We start from the raw sequence: 16418 nt of genomic DNA on the forward strand, positions 1-16418 counted from the left end.
TTTTTTTTTTTTTTTTTTTTTTTTTTTTTATTCTTTCCATGAACTGGAAGCATAGTATGGTTTAGCAGGGGTTGCGTGGCTGGTAGCGGCAAGGCCACAGTTGTTGCTTAAAATCGTGAAGATCTGCAGGAGAATTTGGCCAGAGAGACGTCAGAGAGGTCGGTGTCTGATGTAATCAATCCCTGGATGCACAAGTCCCGCAGCGCGGCTGGACCCTTCCCAAGCTGAGCTCTGCCTCGGCGCCCTGCTCCTGCTCCAAGGGCCGAGCTGCCGGGGTTAACGCCAGGACCGGGCTGCAGCCAGAGGAAGCAGGGTCTGTAACGCCAGAGCAGGAGCCTTATTTCCAGGCCAGAGCTGCTCTCACTTGGTAGCTGGCTACTGTGAGCGCAGCTTGGTCCGCCTCCTGCAAACATCAAGGTTTCTAATGGAGCCCATGACAGACCATTAACTACAGTGTCACAAGACCATAATTAAGAGCCAAGGAGTGGCGCTGTGCTATTTTCTGCGTCCCCTCGCTGCAGCTAAAGCGTAACACGACCTGGCAGGGTGCGAGTCCTGGGGTGGTTTTCAGTCTGTCATCCATCCCCCCAGACTCCGTGCAAAATAATGTCCCCAGGGGCTCGACAGAAGTGATCCCATTCATGTCCTGCATCATCACTGCAGCCGACCCCAGGGCTGGAGCAGGTGGTGCTTAGTTTTGCCTGTAAGCAGGAGTCGGAGGGCATCGGGTGCTTCTCGATGCTCTGTGTTGAAGATGGCTGAATTCAGAGTATAAAGGAGCGGTGTGGCTTGGCTCCTAGCTGCGTGCTTAGTCCTCAGAGCTACTACCAGCTTCATAGGAGCTGATGCAAGGGCACACCTGCTCCGCAGAGATTTACGGAGAGGTGGTGACTCAGAAGTCAGGCTGCTTGTGAAACGAGAGCAGCAAATTCTGGAACTAGAAGGCTGTGGTATCATTCATCTCCTTGGGTGTCTGGATGAGCTGGTGCGGTTTGCCTTCGAGGAGATGCTTGGCACTTTTAAGCTTCCCTGAAGAGAGTTTGTGTCTATGAAGAACCTGTCTCATCTGGGAGCTGTAGAGCTGCTCCTTCGGGTTGGTGTTTACTAAGCAGAAAAGGATGAAGAGTGTAACGGAGTTGTTGTTTTAAGTGAACTGTTAAAGTCAGGATTGTCTTTTGATAGAAATGGTTTTGGCTGCTGTTTGAAGCAGGCAATGCAGGAGTAATAAGTACAATTGCAAAATGAGCGTGCGGTAGGTTCTTTGATATACAGAAAAAACCCAAAGAACGGTGACTTCAGCTATTGCTATAAAAGCGTTGTCTCTGTACTCACTATAAGAACAAAATACCACCATCTATCTTCTGGAAAAAGAAATCTCAGTGAACTAATATTTTCGGTACCTTCTCGTCTTCTGTGGGCAACTGGACCCATTCCTAATTAGAGAATTAGGTCACATCCTGTTTTTTCACAGTAATACACATCTGATAGCCTCTGCTTCTGTTCCTTCTGTGAAGCTACGTGCCTTTTGGATAATCAGGAGGAGTAGCATTGAGATCTGAGTGAATTTGATACTGCTGATATTCCTGACAGCCTTGGCAATCAAACTCGCTCTGTCTCTGGCGCAGTTGGGATGTGCATACTGACAGGGCACACTTCTCCACTGGTGTGCTTTCACTCTGCCCTGACAGAGACCATCCCCTGACGTGAAGACACTTAAGATTTTTGTGAACAGCTAATGCCTGACCTTCTTTTTGACACGTGCCTGATGCTGTCCCAAAACTGCGACAGTAGCATATGTAGAAGGTCTGTTTGTAAATCTTCTATTTGTAAGTGCATCCTCCTCCTCTCCCAGACCCCACATTCCAATTTGAAACAAATATTCTGTCATCTACTACTTGTTTGATCTGTCCAGAAAGCAGAACTTGGTGTTATCGGTGTGAAATGCAGTACACCTTAGTTGATCTTGTGATTGGGACATCTCATGTCGAGCTCAGATCCCTAACCTCCAGTGGGGAGGGGTAAAGCTGTGATGCCTGTGCTCTCTGTCCCGTTGAGATCTGCTGCTCTTACACGGTTGGCCAATTGCAGCTGTTTTGACACGGGTTTTTGAAATGTGGTGTAAAGTATATTGTCCTTTCAGCTCTGGGAAGGTGTATCTTTAAAAATGACGCTCTGTAGTGTTACTGCTGCTCTTCTGCTGTACATGTGGCTTCTAGAAAAGGGTTTGAGGGATTCCTGCCTTCTCTGTGGGCACCTGGGTGTTGGAACAGTGGGCAACCAAGAGATGAGAAAGCCCTTTTTCTATCAGCATTGCTTTTGTGAGCTGTAAGCAGCAGGCAGCCTCTGCTTGCTTGTGTCCAGTATCTGAGAGCCCTGAATGCAGTCAGAGCTGTGCCTTTTTTAAAGCCTCATAGTTGCTTCTGTCTGTCCTTGGTCAGGATCCCCAAGCAGAAGCATTGCTTCTCAACACAGCCTTATAGCTTGGCACCTCGCACTAAATCAAGCACGTCTTAAATTAGACACTGCAGTTCCTATTGTGTATAGCAAGACCTTAGCAATGTCCTTTAAGTTGCTGTTAGAAATTAATCTGGTCCATATAAGCGGAGGTGGTTGTTACTCCCTGGATGCTCTTGGCCTTTGCAGTAATGGTGCAAAGAATGGTGCCCCTGACTATTGCTGCACCCAAGCTGCAAGAGCACTGGATACAGAGCTTCTGGTGACATCAAAACCAGCATTTTGAGGAGGAATTTGAGGTCCAGTTGTCACCTGTGTGTTTCTTAGGTTCATGCTGAAGTTACCGAGCATGTTGGTCTGCGGGAGCACCACGCCCAGCACTCCCTGTGCAGAGCAGGGAGTTTGTCCTTTGACTGGATACTGTCACCTCCCACTCCAGGAGGGTTTGTAACTGAGTTGGACTTATATTACTAATATTTTGGCAAAAATGTGGGCTTTTGGGAGAACATTATGATTCGTTCTTCGGGACTTCCAGCATTGTTCTCCTTCCCAACTTTCACCCACCCCACTCCCCAGGATCTGCAGTGGTGGAGGTACAGTGCCATTCTCGGAGCCCCATTGCTACTCTTAACACCTGGAGCACCTCACCCAGGAACTGAAAATCCTGTCTTTTCCCCAGATGCCCTTTCCTCTCAGCACTCGCTCATTCTCCCGAGGTACAGGGGGAGGGCTGCTCTGGACCCTGTGCTGCATGGCATGGTATTGCCTTACTTGCAGCGCCAGGTCAACTATACAGATCACTTGCCACTTCAGTGCTTAAATTGCCCACTTGGGGTCTTTCCTTATCCTTCCCCAAATAGTGAATCAGGGCAGAAATATCTCTGTTCGCAAGGTGGTTTTGAACAATGAGTTGTGTGGAGCTGCGTGTAAAAGTAAGGGTGGTGTACGTGTCCTGCGAAAGGAAGACAAGGCTATTCCTCACCTGAAGGACCTTGTCACTACTGTGTTATACATCCACTCTCAAGTATCTAGTTATTCATGTGCTTGTGCTGAAATGATCTTGCCGAGCTGGTTTGTTAGCTTGCTTGAGAAGCCAGCCCTGCTCAGGCTGCATCAACACCGGGTGAGTCAGGGGAGGACTCCTTGCGCGGGAGCGCTCGGCAGGCACGAGTGCCATTGCTGCTGTATGAGACGGTGCCCCGTGTGCACCAGAAATAGGGCCGGGGCTGGTCTCACCACGCAGACATGAATGTGATGTGCTCCATCCTCACGTGATGGAGGGCTTTTTCTGTGGCAGCCTTCCCCCTCACCTGCTGCTGTTCCCATAGGAAAGGAGAAGCGTGTGTTAGGGAAAGAGTGGAGCGTGTTTCTGAGCAGATGGCTTTGATTGGAAGGGGGATGGATTTTTATTTTTTTCTCTGTCCTCAGCTTGTATTAAGAAAGTGATGAGGATGAGTCTTTATGTCCACGCTCTTATCTCCTTTCAAAGAGCGTGTGAAACCTAAAATGAAAGTCCTGCTGCAGGGTTGGTGCTGTGACCAGCCCTAATGCAGTGAGCCCCAATGCCTTGTCTCAACCCCATCCCTTAGCTGGGGCTTAGTGCCTTTATTTGAGCAGCATCCTTAGGTGCTCTGTTACCCACTGCATTCCAAAGACACGTTAGGAAAAAGACAACTTAAGTGCTCAACTGCAATAGCTACTGACGGGTTTTATGATTCAGATAAAAACTGGATCTTTCCCAAGAGCATTTCCCCTGTAGCAGAAGTGCAGGGAATTCAGCTTTTGGGCAGGGGTGGTGACTGCACTGCAGCTCCGTGTCTGTGCAAGGAGCAAGGTCTGGGGCCATGTGGCTTCATGCCCTTTCCCTGGCCGAGGGGGCAGGGAGAAGCAGCATTAGCGAAGAGCAGCTGAAGACACTGCTCAGCCCTTGGAGGTGGTCTGGATCCTCCTTGTCAGCGCTGTTTGCTTGGGGACCTAATAACTGCTGTTTAATTACCAGGTTGAGTGACGCACATCTTTGGATGTCTTTTCCGTCTGGTTGTTTTTGTACAGCTGTCTAAATTTGGAGGTCCCTAAGCTGTCCCTTTCAAGTCTTTCTTTACAGCAATTACCCTCTCTGTATGTCCTGTGACCCCTCAGGCACCAGCATGCATCCAGAAACATCACCTGTAAAACTGCTCTGCTTTGCTTTGTAGCAGTCTTCAAGTTAGTTACTTGCCAACCATGAGATCATCTGTACCACAACCGACATACGCAGGGATGGAGGAAAAGGGACACTTTCTTTGCCTTGTCTTCCTCATTGCCACCAAAGGCATGCAAGGGGATGCTTCTCGATGCTTCTGCTCCTCGCCTGTCATGTTTCCAAGACTGACCAGGGAGATGGCCACTTGCTTCTGATCTTCAGCCTCTGTGTTTGCTGTCGTGTTTGGCTGGAGGTCCTGCTGCACTGCTGCAGTGTTTGCCATTGCTGGTTTGCTTTTCCAAAGTCTTAATGAAGCATGTGGCTGAGCAGTTCTGCTTTAAACCTCTGCAGCTTCTGTAGAAGGACCCCTCTCAATACCTGACAGCATCTAACCTTCTCCTCCTGAGCATACAAGAGACAGTTTCTGGGTGTACATGCGTGCCGTAAAGCCTCAGGCGGGGACAGCACTGATGTGGTGGCACCTTCTGTGCGTAGACACGCGAGATACAGAAGTTGAGCATGGGCTTGAGCTTGCGGCTGAGTGCTCATCCCAGCTTTGCTGCAGTGTGTCAGGGCTCTCTTTGGTATCAGCGGGGAGGGAAACATTGATCCAGGTGCTGCTTTGCTGCTGCCGCTGCCTCGCCTGGCCACGTGCTGCTGGGCGCGTTCCTGCTGTCTGCTGGAGCAGCGTTGTCCCTGTCGGTGGGAGACACGAGCCGTCCAGCTGGGCTGGCCTGCTGGTTCAGATGCTGCACACCAGTGGAGACTGCTGTTTGTTTTCTGGCACGACTGTATTAATTGGAGTAATGTTTTATTTTGAGGTTTTAGAACTGATGTAAGGGAGATTGAGGCAAAATGTTGTTCTAAGTGCAGCCTTGCCATCATGTCCCTGTAGTGGCTGCAGAATTGATCTGCGGGGAATGCTTCAGCTGGCCCACACCAGTCATGCTGCTAGAAATCTCTTCCCGACGGCTTACAGAGTGGAGAGTGGTTGTTGTAGCAATTCCCCACGTCTGCCAGCACTTGCATCAGTGTCCTTCAGGGATGTTCGCTTCCCTGTCATCAGGGACACTAAATCTCATCAGAGCAAGCTTTGGTGGAGAAACAACTCCAGCATCTCTTACTTCTCTGTCTTTTACTACTTTGTGTGGAAGATGTTTCCAAATATAAAGTGTTGAACCTCCATCTCTGATTGATGTGGGACTAGCTAGCTGTAGCTTAAACTTAAAACAAAACAAAGCAAACAAAAAACCCCATCAAAAGAAAAAAAAACAGACCCCAAACTGAGTGCCTAGCAGGTTTTGATATCTTTAGCTCCCTCTCAAGTCTCAGTTAAGGATGCATAGCACCCTAGGAGGGTTGATTTTTGTTGTGTTTTTCTAAAGCTGGGGAGTTATTCTGCACAGTTCTCAGTTGCACTGGGCAGTTCTCGCTATCTCTAATCCCCTGTATAAAAGCTTTGCTTTTACATGGCTGTTAATGTGTTTCTGAGCCCTAAGTACACAAAGGTGATGTGAACTGAGCAATATAAATCTGAAATGGGTGGAATGTTCTTCTAATAAACGGGATTAAAAGTTTCTCCGTTATTTTTAAAAAGCGAGTAGGTTTTGCTCTATTGAGATCCTGCGATGGCATTGTCCACTTCTCTTGGTGTGTGGAGATTTTTGCTTGGTTGTTTTGGTATATAAGCTGCGTAGGAAAACCCACGGAAAATGTCTTCTCCTCCTCCGCCCCGTCTCCTTCAGCTTTTATTTCCAGCTGTTCCCTGGCATGTTTTCCTCCAGCAGCCTCCCTCTCTCGGAAGAGCAGAGCATCTTTCCCCTGCACTTGAAAATAGCTATACTATGAAGTTAAGTTTTGGAGCTGAGGTTTTATAACCTTGCTTTTTAAAATCTCTTTTTCTTTCCCTTTACCCCTCACCTTCCCCTGGCAGAAGCATTATGTCATACCGGTCGCTATCTGATTGCAGGCAGAGGAGGAGGAAGGAAGCTCCAGTGTGAAAATCTTCAGCTCTGTTTTGCTAAATGCTGTGGGCTGGGACTCACCCGAAAGAAAATTCTCCTGGACTGTAGAGGGTTGTGGCTCAGGGCTAAGGTCCCCTATCGAAAACGTCTTTTTGTTCCTGTAAAAGCTGTAGTTATCTTAAGGTTGCAACATCAGCTCAGAGATTGTTTGTTCCTATAGGGCTTGTATTTGCTGAGAGCATTTCTACGTAGCCATAGCTTTTTAGATTTTCTTCCTCTTTTCTATCTCTGTCTCATTTCTATCACTCCATTGAGAAACCAGGCAATATTATATCATTCTAAAACTACTGACACCTGTTCTATAAATATAACCCCTGAAGTGATTAATGTCCTGTATGTGCTGTGCAGTGCTGCAGCCATTTCAATATCAGGCATTAAATTTGGACAAAAATCCTCATGAGATTCAAACAAACACTGAAAGGCTGTACTTAACTGGCAGTTTAATAGAAGGTGCTGTGCATCTTTGGAATAATCTCCTTTTAAAGAAAATGCAGATTTTAAAAGAATTTCTTTTTAGAGATGCCATTTTAACTTGTTTTCCAGCCCAGCTTCTGAGTTCCCTGGCCCATTTGGGGTTTTGTCATACCACTGTCCTGCCTTTGCAAATGACTGTTCTCTTCACATACCCGCAGTCATGTATGCAGAAATTACTCTGTCTTCTGTTTTCTTCTGTACCAGTGTTGACAGCACCAGGCCATAGTCCCTTTTGCCTGTAGTTCTGGAGGCTGAGTGGACAGGAGACCTAACTAGATGAAAAAAACCCTGCCAAACAAAAAAACCCACCAAACCAAAAAAAAAAAAAACAAAAACCAACAAAAACCCCCACCACCACTATCTTGCCAACTTAATATTAAATAATTTCTTGTCCCAAGAGCTGTTATTTTTCTTACATTGTCAAGATGTTTAAGTAACTTGATGGTAAAATCCATACAGGAGACAGTGCACGTATCTGTGCTATGGCACGAGGAGATGAAACTGTGGAGCTGATCTTACCTAACCTGAGAGCCTTATCTGTGCGGCTCACCGTGCTAGCAAATATGTGTTTGCTGAGAAATGCCTCCTTAGGTTGAGACATGCTTGTGTTCTTGGGGGTGTCATCTGTATTACAAGGTTAAAATTCAATACTTTCTACCTATTTTAAAAATGAAAAATGCTGGCTTTCACCTGGTAGCAGCAAAACTTGTGCTTCCGAGTTTCTGCCGGGGTAGCTGGGGTGAGATCTTTGTCCTGCAACAGCTGTGGTTCAGGAGGAGGAGAGGACTTGGGAGGCTCCAATTTGAGCTGGGTGTGAAGGGTTTGAAAGCCTGATTTCAGGCTGCTGAGAACTGCTGTGGAGCCGCTGTGATGTGACATGCTTCATACTGGTGTGTAGAGGGGTGCCCGCTCTGCTAGCAGGGCCAGCTGATCCTTTAAGGGCAAGGAGGCACTCTGGAGTGCACGCAGCAATGTATCGTAGGTCAGGTCTTGGGAGAGTTGTTATCGCTGGAAACAGTACACCAAAATGTGAAACCAGTGTTAGCAGCCGTCCTGATGCTTCCAGCGTCGAGTGGTCCCTTTCCAGCATGGGGCTTGTGGCCAGTGCAGCAAGACTGAACTCAAGAGCCAGTGAAATTCTTGATGAGAGGTCTCCCTGTAGCTGCTGTGGGAGCTCTTTAAGTACACATGCTCAGCAGGCATGTGGTGCTTAACCCATCTGTGCCCAGCTGAAATGCTGTAGCCTTCTTTCTGAGCATTTGGGTGTACAGCATCCATCTGGAGATGGCTGCAACATTGCTGTCGGCCTCCATTGCCTGTTGCAACGTGACCCTTTAAATGACAAAACCTGGAGATGCCAACTGGCATTGAGCAGCAGGGGATAGGGAGGTGGCAGGAGGGGCTGTGGTTGTATGTCCCACCGATCGGAAACTGGCCATGTATGTCTGGATCCACATACAGGATCCCCGAGCAGCTCTGCAGCCCTAGGAGGGAGCCTGGCATCCGATGCACGTGGCGAGCACCTCAGCCTGGTGGTCATGCCATGGAGGTCTGATGCTGTACAACAACATTGCCTATGTATTAACCTACACAATGCTCAGAAGCATAAATGTGGAGGGTTAACCTCTGCAAGGCCAGGATATCAAAGGTATTTTGGACAAATAATTGGGGTTTTTTGAGTGCTGTGGGTTGTCTTTTTTTTGTCTCCAAGTGTATCTTGGTGTTTGTATGGCGATCCATCAACAATAAAGATCGTTATGGTGCCCTCTGATTTTCCTCATAGGCTGTCTTTGTTTCTGTGTGCAGCTGTATAGTTTTTATGGAGATCTGAACTGCAAAGCATGAAGAAACTCTTTTGTTTGTTGTCACTTCTGTGCATAAAATCATTCTTGATTTTCTTCTAAAGCACAAATCCACTTAACATCCCCAATTCTGGACTGACTTTTGACTGTTTCTGTGGTTTCCCGGGTATCCACTGAAATTGTTCGAGCTGTAGGAACAGATTTGCTTCTGGCTCCAGATGCCGTTTTCAGACACAGTTGTCATCTTTAAATGAGCCCAGAACAGAGTTCCTCTGTGTGAGGACCACGTAGCTGCTGAAATGCTGCTGGGCTGTGGAGCAGGCAGTGGAGAAATTGTCTTCTGCAAATCTGGGCTTCCTAGAGGTCCCCAAGTGAGTGTTTTGCTTTTGACTGGTTACAAACCCAAGCAAGCAGTTATTTGGTCAAGATCCTCAGCTACGAGTCCTTAGCTGTAGCTGAAGATGCCTGGGAACAAACTGACACAAGCAGCCTTTTTGTGAAAAGCTTCCAGTCTGAAATGAGGTGGATGCGAGTGAAAGATGGAGTATGTTTTTCGGGAGATACTCTACAAATTTGGATAACTTCAAACAATTGAAAGGTGTTTGTTCTCTCTCTGTTTCTATGTGTGCCTCTGTACGAGGTGCTTGGCAGCTTGTTGGCTGCATCACGCGGAGCTGCCAAGCGGCGCAGCAGCTCCCTTGAGTTGGCAGGAGCTGGCGTGGCGTGCTGAGCTTTGTTCGGGGACGTGGGCTCCTGGCCGTACTCAACTCCTCGGCTCGGAACAGCTCAAACTCATCTGCTGCACAGTTAAATAATCGGAAGCTCCCAGTTACCTCCCGTGGAGTTGTGCAGCAAGAGCGGATTTTGTATTTGCCGTGTGAGCAGGAGATGACGAAGGCTTGAGCAGATGGCTTCTATCTACCCCTGTCCCCCAGCCAGCACCTCGCGGGAGCAGCACCAGTCTCCTGCATGCCCAGTTAGAACTGAGGCCTCTTGATCCTGTTCCCAAGACGGCTGCACAGCTACAATGCAGGACAGGAGTGCAGCAGTAAAAGCATGTGCTTTGTGACCCTCAGCTCAGCTCTGCAGGCAGGAGCTGGGCGGGTTTTGCAGTGATGCTGTTCAGGAACTTTTATCATCTTGCTTAAAACAAAGAAGTAATACTGCTGAGGTAAATGCTAGCACCAAAAGACACAGACCTGGGATGAATCCACCTTTGTTTTAAAGCATATGTTTTGTTGACCCCTGTTATTGATGGAGATAATTTGTTGTTTGTCAATCTAAAGTGTAGGTAATTGAATGCATGACTCAAACTGATGAGCTCATGTGTTGTTTGGAAGGGATTTTTTCTGTGGCTTACAACTCTGAGCTGACTAGCTAAATTGCTGCTGTTAATGTGCTGTTGTACACACTTTTTAAGATCAGATGACTTCATCAGTTGTTATTTGAATAGCTTGAATTCAGTTTTTTCATCAGCAAGTGTTTATGTGCTCATACCACATTTTTTCTGAACAATTTAGCATGACTTACAAATGACAGAGAAAATAACTACTGTAAGTTAATAGTAGGAGCTGCAGTGGAAGATAATGCACTGGTGATGTCTTCTACATACAGATGCTACTGCCTGTTTTTAAAATTATTTAAATCTGAGGTCTCAATACCAGTGTCTTTTGGTTCACACATTACTTGGGTGCTGGCCCAGGCAGCTGCCTTCTGCCTAGGAGTGGACTTGAGTGTTGGACTAATATGTTTAGTTTTTGCAAGCTGCAGTGCAAAACCTGTTTGCTTTGAATGTGCATTCAACAGCTGGCAACTCCCGGCCAGCTGTAATTTCTGTACCCATCTGCCTTGTTTGACTAGAAATGAAATAACAAGTCTTTCTATATCAGCTTTTGCCCACAAGTGAACAATTCTGAAATGAGTCTTCAGCCCTGACTGCTGCTTTATTCATAAGCTGGTGAAGGCACCAAAAAAACCCAACAACCCAAACAAGGTATTTTGAACTATACTCATAATACATCCTGGCTTCATATTTTGATTCTTGGAGCAACTTGTCTGCCTGAGTCAGTAGCTGTAGGTTGACATTTAATGACATCTCACCATAAACCGTTCTTAAATGAAAAGGTGCAGGACGTGGGATGCAATGAGAGGGAGCATGTGAACATGGCGATGGGGGCTTAATAACTGTTGTCTTCTTGCGGGATATGATTCTGCCAGAAAATGAGTCCCGAGAGACCTCTGTCCACTTTTGATTCAAGCAAAGAGTCTGTGGAGAAGCTGGTAAGTTTGTACAGTGCTGGCTGTGTTGCAGGAACGGGCTGTGAAGTTGTTTGGGAAGAGCACTGTCCCTCTTAGCCTGGCGCGGTGTAGAGCTCCCGGTACACCCCCAAAACCAGCCACTGGAGAGGGCGGCTGACGGGACTGCTACTTGGGAATAATACGCTGTGGATGGGGGTTATTTCACCCTGAAATAACCTGATGGGGAGGGTCTTGGTTGAGGCAGTGTTGGGAGCTGCTGTGCCAGTGTCCATGCTGTCCAAATTCCTGCCATCAGCTTCCCGAGGGAGTGCAGTTTGGTTATGGGGGTGATTGTAGTGGTCTGTGGGGTTTTTACATGCTGAAGCCTGGAAGTGGGAATGATGCTCTTATTCTGGAGCTGGTCTGCTGTTGTGTCCCAACCTTGAGCTACTGCACCCACCTTTTGGCCTCAATTTTATGACCTCCCAGCACTTCTCTTCCCTCCTTTGTTCTTGCCGGCTTGTAGGTGAGGTCAGGACTTGGCTGGTTGTTGCTGCTTCTGCCTCTTCTCTGCACTCGGCAGGGCTGGGGGCATCCCCACTCATTTAGTTTTGGGGAAATGTGGCACACCAGCCCCTTGGCCTCTGTTATCAGGTATGCAACAGTACTGCTGCCCCATAGGAAACAATTACTGCTTTTCATCATTAACTTGCCCCTATGAAAATCTTGTCCAGGGTCAGTTTGCTGGCCGGTGCCGTTGCTGGCTGCTCTCCCTGTGCGTGGCACGCCGCAGTCACTCAGCTTTCTGAAGGAGCTGGGCGGCCTCGCGCGGTGCCTGCACACACAGGGGCAAGGCTTTCCATTTTAAAACCCAGCCATGTCAGTCATGGCTTAGAAAAGTCTAGGTAACATCTGTGACACACAGCCACTTGGTAGAATAAACAGTCATCTTTTGGACACTGCTTGGTTATTGCTGGCATTTGGCATAAATTAATTTTTGCACTAATGGCTTTAGGCTGAACTTATTGGAGCACAGAAGGGCTCCAGTTATGAAGTCTGTTGTACAGGCAGAGGCATGGTCACTGTACTGGGTTTTGCACAGATTAATTGGTTTTTCCTCTTTTATTCCAGCTGGAAGATTGGCATGAGCCCTCTGGAGGGAGAGGGAGGGACCTTTCAGCAGCTCGCATTTTACACACACACACACACACACACACACAGGACAGATGACTGCTAGCTTACGTGATAAAAAGCTTGCCTGCACATCCCCAAAAGTACACTGAGGGACTGTGGCAGGCTGGGGAGCCCCAGAGATACCCAGCCAGACTCTGCCAGCCCTGCAAGTGGGTCTCAGAGGAGGGGGCACCCTGCCCAGACCCCTCCTGGGGCTGTCCCGGGGACCCCAGCTGCCCGTGAGTCTGGCCAGTAAAGGACCACCAGGGAGGGGATGGGGCTCTTGTGCGTAATTAACGTTCACCTGAAAATTCACAGTTGGCTGTGGTGTTCTTACTGGCACCCACAACATTGTCTGAACTGGTCATAAAGGTTTTAAATTAAATTTACCCATCTCAGCTTAGCCACAGCTCTTAGAGTTCTTGCTGCTAGAAGCTTCACTCCAGATTTGCTCTTAATGTTTTCCTTTTGTAAAAGGGAAGAAAACCCATTGACCCACTATAAAGTGTTTCTAGGTGTTTATCTACTTCTGTGGCAGTGAAAACAGTCATTTAAGACCAGTTGCACACTGGGTGGTTATGGCTTCTGATCCTTCCTTCTGTATTAAGTAAGGATTCCCACAGCACTTGGCTCACAAATTCACCTCAATTTGTCTGTAAAGTCCACCACGCTCATTGGGAGGTATTCACAGTGCTGCCCTAGAAGAAGCAGAGTTTACTTGATGCTCTTGACAGTGTTTGCCTGGTTTATAATCACAGCATGCCTTTAAATGTTTCAGGTATTTATTTGCCAGCTTCTCACAGGAACCTATATCACTTTCTCCCAAGGATCTTCTCTAATGCCATGCAGCACAACCAGCCCTTCATAGCTGGTTACTCAATTTTACTGTGAAATCTCAGCAAGTTAAATATTTGATGTGTATTCTCCATTTTTTTTCATTCTAGCCTTGTGCTTTCCCCTCTTCCCAGCAGTCACCGGCCAGTGTAGCATTAAACCTAAAAAACTTTAAAACGACCTTTTAAGAAATTCTAGAACTTTTTCTGAACTCAGCAAAGCTGATGACCTATAGGAAAACAGAAGAGTCTGGGGGTGCTTTGAGGGAAAGTCCAGTATTTTCAGGTTTTGGCATGGTGGCTTAGGCTGTACTAATGACAGTCAGAAATGAAGGTCTGTCACCAGGCTTGCTGGGTGAGGCGCTGCAGCGGCACGAGGAGTTTCTGGTGGCTTGTGAGCCAGTGTTAAAATTTCCCAGTGGAGCAGAGTTTCTCTAGGGGTGCTGACAGATCAGGCACATCTCGCTCTTCAGTCCTCCTCTGAGGACCCAAATGCTGTGGTTATTAGAAGAGTTGCAGAAGCCACTCTGGCTTAATTATGTCTATAGATGAAATAACAATCTGCCAAAAAGCAGCATTAGTCAGATAGATAACCAGAGTCTACTCAATTTATCTTATTTTCTTATTTATATAATGCATTCAGTGAAGGATTGGCCTTGGCACATCATCATTGTACACCTCAAGGTTTGTCTATTAACCTTATATATCACTTTGTAAATGAATTGGTTGACTTCCTTTGAATTATAAATAAATGAAACCCAGGGTTTTTTTAAAAAAAAATGAAAGAAAAAAGCTGAGGTAGCGTTGTACAGCACATGTCTATAAGCTAGAGGAACTGATTGTATTTTTAATAAAGTTCAAATAACATGCGTTGGTTTTTGTTGTGGGTGGACTAACAGAAAGTGAGGTGGTGGATTCCAAGCTCCCACAAGCAGAAGACAATTCATTTAAGAAATGAGGTGGCAAAAGCATCTTTGGCCAATCTGTTTCATGCAAACTGTAAATGACTTTAAGTGATAAATAGAGTATCTCTTGGAAAGAAAGCAAGCTTGTCTTAAAACTGTATCAGTGTTTCACTTGAGTGCATTGGGTTTGGGTTTTTTTTAATTTTATTTTCCACTGGGAAGAGATTTTTGATCGTCACCTAGATTGTCTTCTGCCCCAGATTTGTGAATAAATTATGTTCTTAAAGACACTGCAGATGCAAACTGGCAATGTTGCTGCCAGCCTCCTGCAGCCCAGCCTTTGAGGAAGGTCACAGGAAAACCTGATGGCTTGCTTTAATGTGGGGCAAGTGTCTTCATCCCCGTGTTGTGGGGCGAGTCCCGGCTGTACCTTTTTGATACTTGTCTGAGTGCAGTGAAGCTGTTAGTTGGGGGTTGGATCATTAGAGCATCTCTGGAGGAGGACATTTAATTTGGACCAGTAATCTAAAATGCAGTATTGGCTCTAACATCACACTGAGAGCTGGCACTGCTCTCGCCCCAGCACTAAGTGGGGATCACCTTGGAAAACTAAAGGAGGAAAAAAGCATGTGCTGCTCTTACTGCTGTAATGTTTTGCTCAAATCTGCCTTCTTAAGGGGAGGCAACCCTTCTGGTACCCTGCCCAGGGGTTAGGACAGAGTCATCTGGAGAGTCTGCAACTGCAAAATTTTCTCTTTCTCTAAAACAAAGACCTACACCAAGCCAAGAAGCTGATGTGCTTACAGTAGTAAATATTTATAGAGCCTTGCTCACTTGTGCTATTGAAAGCAATTTTCCTGAGATACTAATCTATTTAAAGGGAGAGCCCAAGAGTAGCATGAAATGCTTGCCTCCCTTGTCTTTCTACCTTTTCCAATGCAACTTCCAGTTCCATGTATCTGCTGCGTCCTCCTTTGGTGTGCTGCAGCACATGCAGATGCAGTTCAGGGACTTGGCAGAGCTGAGGGATGCCTTTCTTCAGCCATGAATTCCCAAAAGCAAGGGGGACTGATAGCCTGATACAAAGTAGTATCAAGTGCTGGAAGAAAATTTTCATTTCTCTTGGTGGGGTTTTACTTTTCCTATTTGTATCAGGTGTAATCTTTTGGGTGAAAGTTTTAACTAAGCTAAGGTTGGATGGGAGTTTTTCAGGTCATACTGATGCAAAGTGTGCTGTGCTGTGCATGAGTAATGTGGAAGAGGTCAGAGTTTCTTATAACACATCCTGTGTATTCCCATGGGAAAATGGCTTGCTTTCTTAGGTTTTCCTTATACCAGTTGGCAAAAGAAATAAAGGTTTGGAATTCCCTGGAGTCTTGCCCAGGAGTGTGAAACCTGGCTCTGCGGAGAGGAATTGGGTGTCTGGCATCAGGCTTGGTGACAGCAGATCACTTTGCGGAGTGACCTGTGCCAGGTCAGCTCGCTGCTCAAGAAGAGGGGTTGAGATGGCGTCAGCGTAAGTAGGAGTCTAAAGCAGGACTGGAAAAATAGCAGAGGAGTCGGCCTGAATGCTAAATTAGAGAGAACAGCCCAGACTTGTTTTCCAAGCCTCATTCATTTTGTTGCATCATGCTAGATATTGGTCAAGAAAGAGATCAGTTGATATAAAATAAGCTTTAAACAAGACTGTTTTCTTTTCCCCCAGTGCTGCGTGCCCTGAGGGCCGGGCAGGGTTGCAGAGGCAGCTGCTGGCAGCGAGTCGGCTGGTTTGGTGGTGCTGCCTGTGCCGCAGGAGCATCGCGTGGGGTTTGTAGCAACGCATCCCTTCCGGGGGATGAAAGCATGTTCTGGCGGAGAATAAATGTCAGTCTCAAAATGAGCTGTACTTGGCTGCGAGCATAGGTGATGCTCAGGTGGGGGAAACCCTGTCAACTACAGAAATCAAATTTTTAAAACTTCCCTTAACTTACTGGCCTCTGAACTGAACTGAATTGACAAGGCAGATGAGCAGCCCTGGCGTGGTAGGGCCGGGGCTAGCAACCTCTGTGTCTGGGTCCTTGGGATGAGGGGGAGGCCAAGGCTGAGCTTGAGCTTCAGGCTAGGCCTAGGAAAGTGAGCTGGGCTGCTTGGCTTCCTTGTCAACTGTAAATGGGAGGAGTATTGGGCTACAGCTCGGGAAACTGCCATGTGTTATTGGGACTAAAATAGCAAGGTACCAGCTGTGAGGTGGCTAGTAGCCGTGTTAGCTGCTGTGGTGAGTCCTGTGATTTTAAGGGCATCTCTGTGTGATGCAAGATTTCTAGCATCAGTGATCCATGGCTGTCCTGCACAGC

Source organism: Athene cunicularia (genome assembly GCF_003259725.1).
Source record: "Athene cunicularia isolate RWA chromosome 14 unlocalized genomic scaffold, athCun1 chr14_part1, whole genome shotgun sequence".
Classification (NCBI taxonomy): Eukaryota; Metazoa; Chordata; class Aves; order Strigiformes; family Strigidae; genus Athene; species Athene cunicularia.